Below are 10,928 nucleotides of genomic sequence, written 5' to 3' on the forward strand. Positions count from 1 at the left end.
CTTCATTGGAGACATCAGTAGAGCGTATTGATATAAAGATCCAAAGAAACACAGTGGACATTAAAGTAACCTATAAAGCCAGAATTATTTGGAGAGATCAAGGAATAGAGAAGGAGCAACTATTTAGAATTATTTACAACCTGAAAAAAAAGGGAGAATGCCTGTGTATAGAAAATGAAAATGATTTAGATGGATTTGAAGCAAACAAGGAAAAAAACTAACACAAAAGAGGATCCAGTGCTAACTACTTTAGTATTATGAGAGGTGAGGGAATGGGCAGGGAGTAATGGAATGAAGCTGGAACAAAATATTAGAGTTACCTTAAATTTATAAATAAGGTGATTTTTTTTCTTTTTAAATTTTTGTCTATTGCGGGGCATGAACTCAGGGCCTGGGTGCTGTCCCTGAGCATTTTTTTTTCTCAAGGCTAGCACTCTACCTCTGAGTCACAGCAACACTTCTGTTTTTTTGAGTGGTTAATTGGAGATAAGTGTCTCAGGGACGTTTCTGCCCCTGCTGGCTTTGAACCATGATCCTTAGCTAGGATTACAGGTGTGAGCCACTGGGGCCTGGCTGTTTCTCTTCTTACATGCTAATGGACATTTGTAAATTACTATGTCATATGGTTTTTTCTTTCTACTTCCCCACTTTTTGCCCTTGTGGTGAATATTGAACTCAGGATCTTGTGTATACTATGCTCTGTCATTGAGCCATACCTCCAAACCTCATTGTTTATTTATTTGTTTTTGTTGGTTGTGGGGCCTGAACTGGCACTGTCCCTCAGCTCTTCTGCTCAAGGCTAGTGCTCTACCACTTGAGCCACAGCCCCACTTCCAACTTTTTCTGCTTATGTGGTGCTGAGAAATCAAACCCAGGGTCTCATGCATGCAAAGCAAGCACTCTACTACTGAGCCACCTTCCCAGCCCCACTCACTGGTTCTTTAGTTGTGAAGAAAGAATGTAGTTTCTGCCACATACATATTAATAGCAGCTATTTCTGATGTGTCTTTCAGAAGTCCCTTTGTCTTTTCTTTCCTTGTTTGATTTTGACCCTAGGGCTTGAACTTAGGGTTAGGTACTGTCCCTGGGACATTTTACTCAAGGTTAGTAGTCTACAACTTGAGCCACAACCCCACTACTGGCTTTTTGGTAGTCAATTGGAAATAAGAAACTCTTGGGCTTTCTTCCCTAGACTGGCTTCAAACCATGATCTATAGATCTCAGCTTCCTGAGTAGCTAGGATTATAGGCATGAACTACTTTCACACAGCCTTTTGTCTTTTCTTCATTTGATAGATATATAGACCACAGTCTGATATAGTAAGCAGTTTAACTGGATTTTGTGAGGTACTCTTATAAAATTGAACCTATATACCTTCTGTAGAATTTAATTCCTTGACTCAGTAGTTCAGTAATATTTGGTTTGTATCTTTCACAGTGCTTACCACATAAGTATTTAATATGAATCATTGATTAAATCATATGATTTTAGAATTAGAAAAAGGACCTTTTAAATCATCTAGTTCTCTCTGACCTATTTCTATCATAATTGTTAATGGAGGATCATATATTAGTAGTTTGTTATGATTTTTGCAGAGGTGCCACTTTTTTGTGGGTGGGGGGTCCAGTCGTGGGGCCTGAACTCTGGGCCTGGGCGTTGTCCCTCAACTCTTCAGCTCAAGGTTAGCGCTCTACCACTTGAGCCATAGTGCCACTTCCAGCTTTTTTCTTTTTGCTTATGTGGTGCTGAGGAATCGAACCCAGGGCCTCATGCATGCAAGGCAAGCACTCTACCACTGAGCCACCTTCCCAGACCCAAGAGTTGCCACTTTTATGACTATATGTTTTGCCACTGATGTCATAATCAACAAAAAATAATATAGACAATGTTTAATAAATTGTACTTTTAGCCAGGTGTTGTCTGTAATCCTAGCTACTCAGGAGGCTGAGATCTAAGGGATGTGGTTCAAATCCAGCCCAGGCAGGAAAGTCTGTGAGACTCTTTATCTCCAATGAACCACCAGAAAACCAGAAGTGGCGCTATGGCTCAAATGGTAGAGCACTAGCCTTCAGCTGAGGTGCTGAGGGACAGCACCCAGACCCAGAGTTCAAGCCCTATGACTGCCCCCCCACCCACACAAACAAAATTGGACTTCGATGCAGTTTTCTTTGTGATTATGTTTATAGAATAGAAGTAGAGAAAATAAGTTTTGTGGGTTTTTTTGTTGGTCTTGGAGCTTGAACCCTGGGCTTGGGCGCTGTCCTTGCGCTCTTCAGCTCAAGGTGAGTACTCTACTGCTTGAGCCACAGCGCCACTTCCAGCTTTCTAGTGATTTATTGGAGATAAGAGTCTCATGGACTTTCCTGCCTGGGCTGGCTTTGAACCATGATCCTCAGATCTCAGCCTCCTGAGTAGCTAGGATTACAGCCGTGAGCCACCGGCGCCCGGCTGAGAAAATAAGTTTTAATTACTTATGTTTCATGTTCTTTAGGTACTTACTTATCATTAAAAGGCATGATTTTTCTTTATTTGTATAACAATTCATATGAGAGTTTAAATGTTTTTGGCTAAGCTTGCTAGTTTACTTGTATTCTGCTACTTGAGCCTTACCTCTAACCAAGCTTTTTGCTACGTATTTTGGAAAGGGAAGTCTCATGGACTTTGCTGGGCTGGCTTTGAGCCTTTGTCTTCTGCATAAAGTAGCTCTGGGTTGCTAGGATTACAGGCATGAACTATAGGTGCCTGGCTTTAAGAGTTGTTTTTTTTTCCTCCCTCTAAAGCAAGGAACTACTGAATATCATTTGAGACAATAATATTTCTAGTGTTTCAGAAAATACAAATTTGTGAATTCTTACAAATGTATGGAATCAAGTTTTTCTAAGAAGTTTAAATGGTTAAGTACATGGTCTCACTATCTTAGAAACATGTTTTAATGTTATTTGTTAAGCTTACAAATTTGTTTTTAGTTGTCAAGCTATGAGAGCCAGATTGCCAAGCTGCGGTTGAAAAAGGCGAAGCATTACGACAAAGTCTGGAATATGATCTGGCTGTTGCTAGAAAGGAAACTGGCCTTGGAAGATGAGCTGCTGAAGAGCAATTAGCTGAAGCCCACAGGATCCAAGAAAAACTTCGTGGTAAGAATATTAGTTCGTGGCTGGGAAGGTGGCTCAGTGGTACAGCGCTTGCCTTGCATGCATGAGGCCCTGAGTTCGATTCCTTAGCACACCACATAACCAGAAAAAAAAAGGCCAGAAGTGGCGCTATGGCTCAATTGATAGAGTGCTAGCCTTGAGCTGAAGAGCTGAGGGACAGCGCTCAGGCCCAGAGTTCACGCCCATGACCGGACCGCCCCCACCCCCCAAAAAAAAAGAATATTGTTATTTGTTTTAATGTTTAGGGCTGTAACATTATTCTAGAGCATTGCTTGATGTGTATATTTGTGTAGGATCAAAGGGAGGGTTTGGTTCATTGACTGGCTTCTGATTGATGGACTTTGCTGAGTGTGCATAAAATCTGGCAATTCTGTGAATACTTACTTTAGATTCTTTAAAAAAAATTTTATGATGTTGAGGATCCAATCCAGGGCCTTCTGTGTGCTAATTAAGTATTCATCCTCCTTCAAAATGTATTTCAAGGGCTGGGAAGGTGGCTCGGTGGTGAAGCGCTTGCCTTGCATGCATGAGGCCATGGGTTTGATTCCTCAGCACCACATAAGCAAAAAAGAAAAAAAGTTAGAAGTGGTACTGTGGCTCAAGTGGTAGAGCGCTAGCCTTGAGCTGAAGATCTGAGGGACAGCGTCCAGGCCCAGAGTTCAGGCCCCACGACTTGACTAAAAAAAAAAAAAAATGTATTTCAAAATTACTTTTGCTTCCTACTACTACCATTGTTAAAGAAGGTCTTCCAAGAGTACAAAGATACCCTGGATTCTAAGGCATACTGGAAAAGACTGGAGCAGATAAATTAGATCAGTCAAAGCATTGCAAAAGTACTTAGAAGGACCAAGAGACATACAAGTCTTCTCAGACACAGTCAAAAGATTAAACCTACAGATGTAGGGATAGATGAGGAAGAAGAAATAAAAACTAAAGGCTTTGAAAACCTATTCAACAAAATAATAGCAGAAAATGTTTGAGAAATAGAGTATCATCCTTGTGCTGGAGGCCTACCATACTCCAAACAGGCAAGATTAGAAAAGAAATGCTCCTAGATACAGTATAGTAAGCTATCTAAATATACAGAATATCGAAAGTGTCAAAAGAGAGGAAACAAGTAACTTACTATCACAAGCTCATTGTAAAAACAGCAGATTTCTCAACACAGATAACTAAATGCCAGGAGGACTTGGAAAGACATTATTCCAGACCCAAAAGACAACTGTCAACCCAGACTATTTTACATAGTGAAGCTATCCATAAAAATTAGTTGAGAAATAACAACATTCCACAATAAACAAAAACTTCTGGAATTTATGGCTTTCAAACTAGCACCACAAAAGGTAGTTAGGGAAAAATTACCCACAGAAGAAGCAAACATCACAAAAAAAAATGCCAGGAAACATGGCATACTTCTCTCAATACTGACATTGAATGTTAAAGATCTTAGTTCTTTAGTCAAAAGACATCACTAGTCAGGTCCTGGTGTCTCACATCTGTAATCCTAGTTACTTAGGAGGCTGAGATTTGAGGATCGTGGTTCAAAGCAAGCCTGGACAAGAAAGTCTATTAGACTCTTGCCACCAATTAACTACTAGAAACCTGGAAGTGGAGTGGTAGCTCAAAGTAGTTGAGCACTAGCCTTGAGCAAAAAGAGCTCAGAGAAAATGCCCAGGATAAGAGTTCAACCCCCATGACTGAAAAATCGAAAGATGTGAGTTCAACCCCCATGACTGAAAAATCGAACAAACAAAACCCTCAAAAAACATAATGGATACTTAGATCAAAAAACAATATCTAAAACGAGATCTAACTCTTTGTTGCCTATAAGAAACACATGGCTTGGGGTAAAAGAATGGGAAAAAAGACCTTCCAAGCAAATGGACTTCAAAAGTGTTCAGCATTATCCATATTTATATCTGATACTATAGATTGCAAGCTAAAAATTAGTCTGAAGAAACAAAGTCGCTTCATATTAATGAAGGTAATGATCCATGAAGAAAAATTATGATTGTTAATATATATGCACCAAATAGCTCACACTCAGATTTATTAAATATTTCTGAACTTACAAACTTTGGTAAATAATAATGAGAGACTTCAGTATTTCACTTTCACAGATAGGTTATCCACACAAAAACATTAGTAAAGAAATCCTAGAATGGCAGCATTAAATGGCAGTGTAGACGAAATGAAATCATCAGACATCTACAGATGTTACAACACAATACACATTCTTCTTGGCAGCTCATAAGACTTTCTAGAATATATAGGAAGTCTGAGAAAATATAAGAAAATTGAAATATTCTATCAGACCAAAATGGAATTAAACTAGATCTCAACAGAAAAAAGATACTACAGACAGTATTCAAACATAGACATCAAACATAATACCAAACGTCAAATTATCTTGAAGAACCAGGGTAAGCTGGGTGCTGGTGGCTCATGCCTGCTGGTGGCTCATGCCTGTAATCCTAGCTACTCAGAAGGCTGAGATCTGCCTGGGCAGGAAAGTCCATGAGACTCTTATCTCCAATAAAACCACTCGAAAACGGAAGTGGCACTGTGGCTTAAGCAGTAGAGCGCTTGCCTTGAGCTGAAGAGCTGAAGAGTGCAGCGACAGCGCCCAGGCCCCCCATGACTGACCCAAAAAAAAAAAAAAAACCATGGTAACAAAAACATGGTATTGGCACTGTATGTATGTATACTTTACAGGACATCATGGCATTTGCAGGAAAGTGAATGCAATTGGAGGACATTTGTTCAGAAAACAAAATATCACCTTTTTAGTTATATGAAAACTATATATATTGGCAAGAACAAAATATCCTAAATTTCTAAAATTCTGTATTTTCATACTGTTAGACCAAAAAGGCTACAGGTTCTTATCTTTTAAAAATATGCACACATAAGTGCTTTGCTTTTTGTTTGCTTTGTTGTGCTGGGAATAAAACTCAGTTGCTTGGCAAGCACTATCTATCTATCTATCTATCTATCTATCTATCTATCTATCTATCTATGTATCTGTCAGTTGTGGGGCTTGAACTCTGGGTATGGGTGCTGACTCTTCAGCTCAAGTCTAGCACTGTATCATTTGAGCCATTGTACCACTTCTGGTTTTCTGGTGGTTTTATTGGAGATAAGAGTTGCATGGCCTTTCTTGTCCAGGCTTGCTTTCTCAGATCTCAGCCTCCTGAGTAGCTGAGTAGCTACCAGCGCCCGGCTAGGCAAGCACTATCCCTCTTTTCTTTTTAATTCTGATCAGAGATCTCAAACTGCTTTTCATAAATAAATAAATCACAAACTGCTTTTCATAAATAAATAGCATACACATTACTATACTGCTGAACCAAATTACAAAAGAGACTCAGAGACAAAGGTATAGTAGAGGGTGCATAATTTTTTTTAAGGATATAACAATAAAGTGTCTTTTTATTCTCTTCCTCTGAAAACTTGCATGGAGAAATTAAACCAAGGAAAGAAAAGTAATAAAACTTATAGGCCTCAGGGGTCTCAAAGGAAAAACAGAATAAAACAGGTATCCACTAATATGCTCAGACATTGCACACTTAGTGGTCCTGAATCAAAAATTAAGAATGGTTTCTAAAGGGATGGGGAAAACATCCACTACCCTTTACAAATTTAAATAGAGGGGAGCAGACATGCTTTACACTCCAAAACTACGGTAGCAGTCATTCTCAATGTGATCAAGGTAAATGTAGAATGGAGATGTTCTAAACACAGCTACGATTCAGCAAATCTTAAAACACACTAAAACCATGATTACATTGAAGGAAAATGCACAAATAGGGATTTTGAGGGGTTTTTTTCATTTGAAGGTAATCTTAATGCTATTAAATTCACAAATATGCTAATTTAAATACCCAATCCTATGTATCTAAAACACACAATGCATACATGCAAGTATCTATTCTCTCCACATGTCAGCGCCCATTCGTATCATGGTTTGGAAATGAGGAGAACAGATTCCCCTTAAACTGCAAGTCAGTAGGTGTTTCTTTACAGTTAACTTTAGCAAAATTCATACAAAATAGTAATTAACAATGATCTTTACTTGTTAACTCACAAGGAAACACCTTCAAAACTGCATTTTGTTAAAGTTTCTGTACTAAAATGTAGAAAAACTGAACTACACAAATATGGAAAAATTAAAAATTCCTTAATTTTTTATTCCTGGTACCACAATTCACAGGGCAATATAGCTGATGTAATGAAAAGACAAAGACAAAGCTACAACAGATAAAAGACCTCAGGAATATACATCTAATTGACACTACGTTGCATTAATCAATAGCTGCACTTTTTGCAAACTGTTGCTATGACAGTCCTGAACAAGAAGGGTTTCCTGTTTAAGCTGCAGTAACTTTTCTGACTATGGATCATCGTTCCTTCTGTGGCAGATTTTTACAGTTCCTCTAATGCATTTGGGACGACTGTCTCAAAGTAAACTGCAGCTTTCCTGACAACTTCTCGCTCTCTCTCTCCTGCTAAGAACTGTAGCCTTTTTTTCTGTTGTTTTAAAACCTTCTACTACCATATCCACCACTTCCACCACCAGATCCATAACCACCACCATATGGACTGCCAGAGCCTCTTCCACCAAAACTGTCCCCTTTCATGGGTCCATAATTTGATTGCTGTTGTCCACTGTAATTTCCAAAATCATTATAGTTACCGCCACCAAAATTTCCTCCTTCATTGTAACCATCATATCCTCCTCCACCACCCCCATATCCTCCACCTTGGTTTCCATAACCTGGTCCACCACCACCACAGCCTCCTCTACTACTATAACCAGGATGGCCACCATAGTTGCCACCATCACCTCCAAATCCATTGTATCCACCATCACCTCCTCCATAGCTACCTCTGCTGCCACCACCTCCACCACCATAGCCTCCTCTTCCACCAAAGTTTCCATCACATCCAAAAGTATCTCCACCACCTCCAAAGTTTCCTCCACGACCCATAATGTTGCCAGATCCACCTCTACAACCTCTTTGTGATCCAGCAGACTGCATCTCTTGTTTAGAAAGGGCCTTTTTCACTTCACAATTATGCCCATTAATAGTGTGGTATTTCTGAACAACAATTTTATCAACTCTATCATGATCATCAAAAGTTACAAAAGCAAATCCTCTCTTTTTTCCACTCTGCCGGTCTTCCATAACTTCTATGGTTTCAATCTTACCATATTTTTCAAAGTAGTCTCTCAAATTATATTCTTCTGTATCTTCTTTAATACCACCAACAAAAATTTTCTTCACTGTTAGATGGGCTCCTGGCTTCACAGAATCCTCTCTAGAAACCTCTGTCTTTGGTTCCACAACACGCCCATCAACCTTGTGGGGTCTAGCACACATGGCTGCATCCACCTCTTCAACACAAGAATAAGTCACAAAACCGAAGCCCCTGGAACATTTTGTCTGAGGATCTCTCATTACCACACAATCTGTGAGTGTGCCCCATTTCTCAGAATGTTCTCTTAAACTATCATCTGTAGTTTTGAAGCTCAGACCGCTAATAAACAGCTTCCACAGCTGCTCTGGTTCCTTTGGATCATGGCCCTCCTCCCCCCGGTGACAGGAGCGACGGCCAGAGTCGGGCTGGGGGCGACCCGGGCGGCGCTTTTACCTCCATTTTGGACCGGACTGGCCTCTTCCAACTCGAGTTCAATATGGGACCGAGAGGAAGAGGCCAAGGGTGCATAATTTTGAAACATATTTTGGAAGGGTATAAATTTGATTGAAAGAGATGGTTTGCAGCTATGAAAATTGAACAAGGAAGCATGTTGAAATTGTTTTGGGATGGTAGGAAGGGGAGAAGGGGGAAAGGAAATTGATATAAGGGGTGAGATTGATTGGGACATATTTTAAACATGTCTGGAAATATAGCAGGTGTGAGCAACTGGTGCCCTGCTCCTTTTTATTTGTATATGAAATTACTCTCCCTTCAAGAATGCTGATACAGTTAATTCCCCTCATTAGAAAATAAAGTTCTAGCTTTCTTTGTTTGTATGAGCTTTCTTCTTTTATGTATGTGTGGTACCAGGGTTTGAGCCGAGGGCGTAAGGTTTGCAAAGTGGTGTTCTATGGCTTAAGCCACAACCCAGCACTGATGCATGTAACTTTAAAGACATTTTTACATGTAGCTATTACAGCCTTGACACTGAAGACTTTACCTGCTCAAGGAGAGTTCCCCATTAGATCTCCCTTGTACCGGATCCTCTTTATACATTCGTGTTCCGTAAAAATACCAGTAGAGTGCCCCTGAATTGTCTTCCCCTAGAGCTTCTACACGGAGACTGTCTGCATCCAGACCCTTGGCAGAAAAGGAAGGAGGGTTGGGGAAAACAATGAACTAAATAAATGGAAGAAAACTTCAATACACGAACCTATCACCTGTTTCAAAATGCCAAGTACAGGATATCATTTTTCCATCTGGGCAGATAAAACACAGAATGGGATGGGGGTACCTTCTTCGAAGAACAAGATATAGAAATGCTTGAAATGTTCCTTACCCCAACCACGGCTCCCACCCCTCCAAAAATGGAGAATTCCAATGAATGGTCTGACTACCTGGTTTAGATTTACTTTATACATACACAAAAGGTAGTGGGTAGGATAAGATGTTCTAAGGGTCTGTCCCATGTAATCCACTATGGAAGCTCAGTCAGAACCCACAGCAACATTCTGCTCCAGCTGAGACTCCCAATTTACCCCAGGGCCTGACCTAGGCTGGAGTCCTGAACGAAGACTACTTCTAAATGACACGACCAAGAAAGGACTAGAAGTCATCACCAGGTCTAATCCTGTATGACCCGGACACCTTCCAGCCGGGCATCAGTGGCTCATGGCTGTCATCCCAGCTACTCAGGAGGCTGAGGTCTGAGGATGACAACTCAAAGCCTGCCCAGGCAGGAAAGGCTATGAGCCTCTTTATCTCCAATTAATGACCAAAAAGCCAGAAGTGGAACTGTGGCTCAAGTAGTAAAGCATTAACCTTGAGCAAAACAAAAACAAAACAAAAAAGGCTCAGGGACAATGTCCAGGCCCTAGTTCAAATTCCTACCACACCCCCCCCACACACAAAATATCCAAGAGCTCTTAAGTCTTACTAACCACTAAGAGATAGAAGCAGCACTGTGGCTCAAATGGTACAGCACTAGCCTTCAGCAAAAAGCTTAGGGACAGTGTCTAGGCTTTGATTTCAAAGCTCCATTCTCAACTACTGGGTTTTTACTTCGCTAGAGAAAGGGCTTTCAGGGAAGCACCTTGAGTAGATCGAAGACATCATGTGCATCTAGCCGGTAATCACAGAGGCGGTGCAGAATCTCCACACAAAGAGGCAGGTCATGGAAACTGGCTTCTCTCAGGGGGTTGGGTTTCCCCTCCTCAAGCTCCCAGCGGTAGTTGATAATGTCTTCCAGGTAGCTGTGGAATTTCTGAGGCCTATCCATAAGGCCCAGACAAAAATACATGAATGTACACAAAGCTGTGGCTTGAGAGCTGACAAACTTATCAACGGCAACAAGGAGGATCTGACTGTCTTGGCTGCTTTATGTATTAGACCAACTACACGAAGTTCCAAAGAAGATAAACGTGTCCTAAGAGCTCCCCACGGAGAACTCTTAAAACACAGGCAGCAGCACACACAAGTCAACAGCAAACTACAAAGTGGAGACAACTGTCTAATCTTTTGCTCATCCTATTTATTTATTTATGCATGCATGCATACATGTGTACATGCCAGGCC

The 10,928-nt window shown here is 40.5% G+C and overlaps 1 pseudogene; it reads right to left on the minus strand.

Annotated features, from left to right (window-relative positions):
* Nucleotides 1-7,690: 7,690 nt before the first annotated feature.
* On the minus strand, nt 7,691-10,632 carry LOC106002765 (annotated as a pseudogene).
* Between the last annotated feature and the right edge of the window lie 296 nt (nt 10,633-10,928).

The sequence above is a fragment of the Dipodomys ordii genome, unplaced genomic scaffold (genome assembly GCF_000151885.1).
Source record: "Dipodomys ordii isolate 6190 unplaced genomic scaffold, Dord_2.0 Scaffold1000000619, whole genome shotgun sequence".
Classification (NCBI taxonomy): Eukaryota; Metazoa; Chordata; class Mammalia; order Rodentia; family Heteromyidae; genus Dipodomys; species Dipodomys ordii.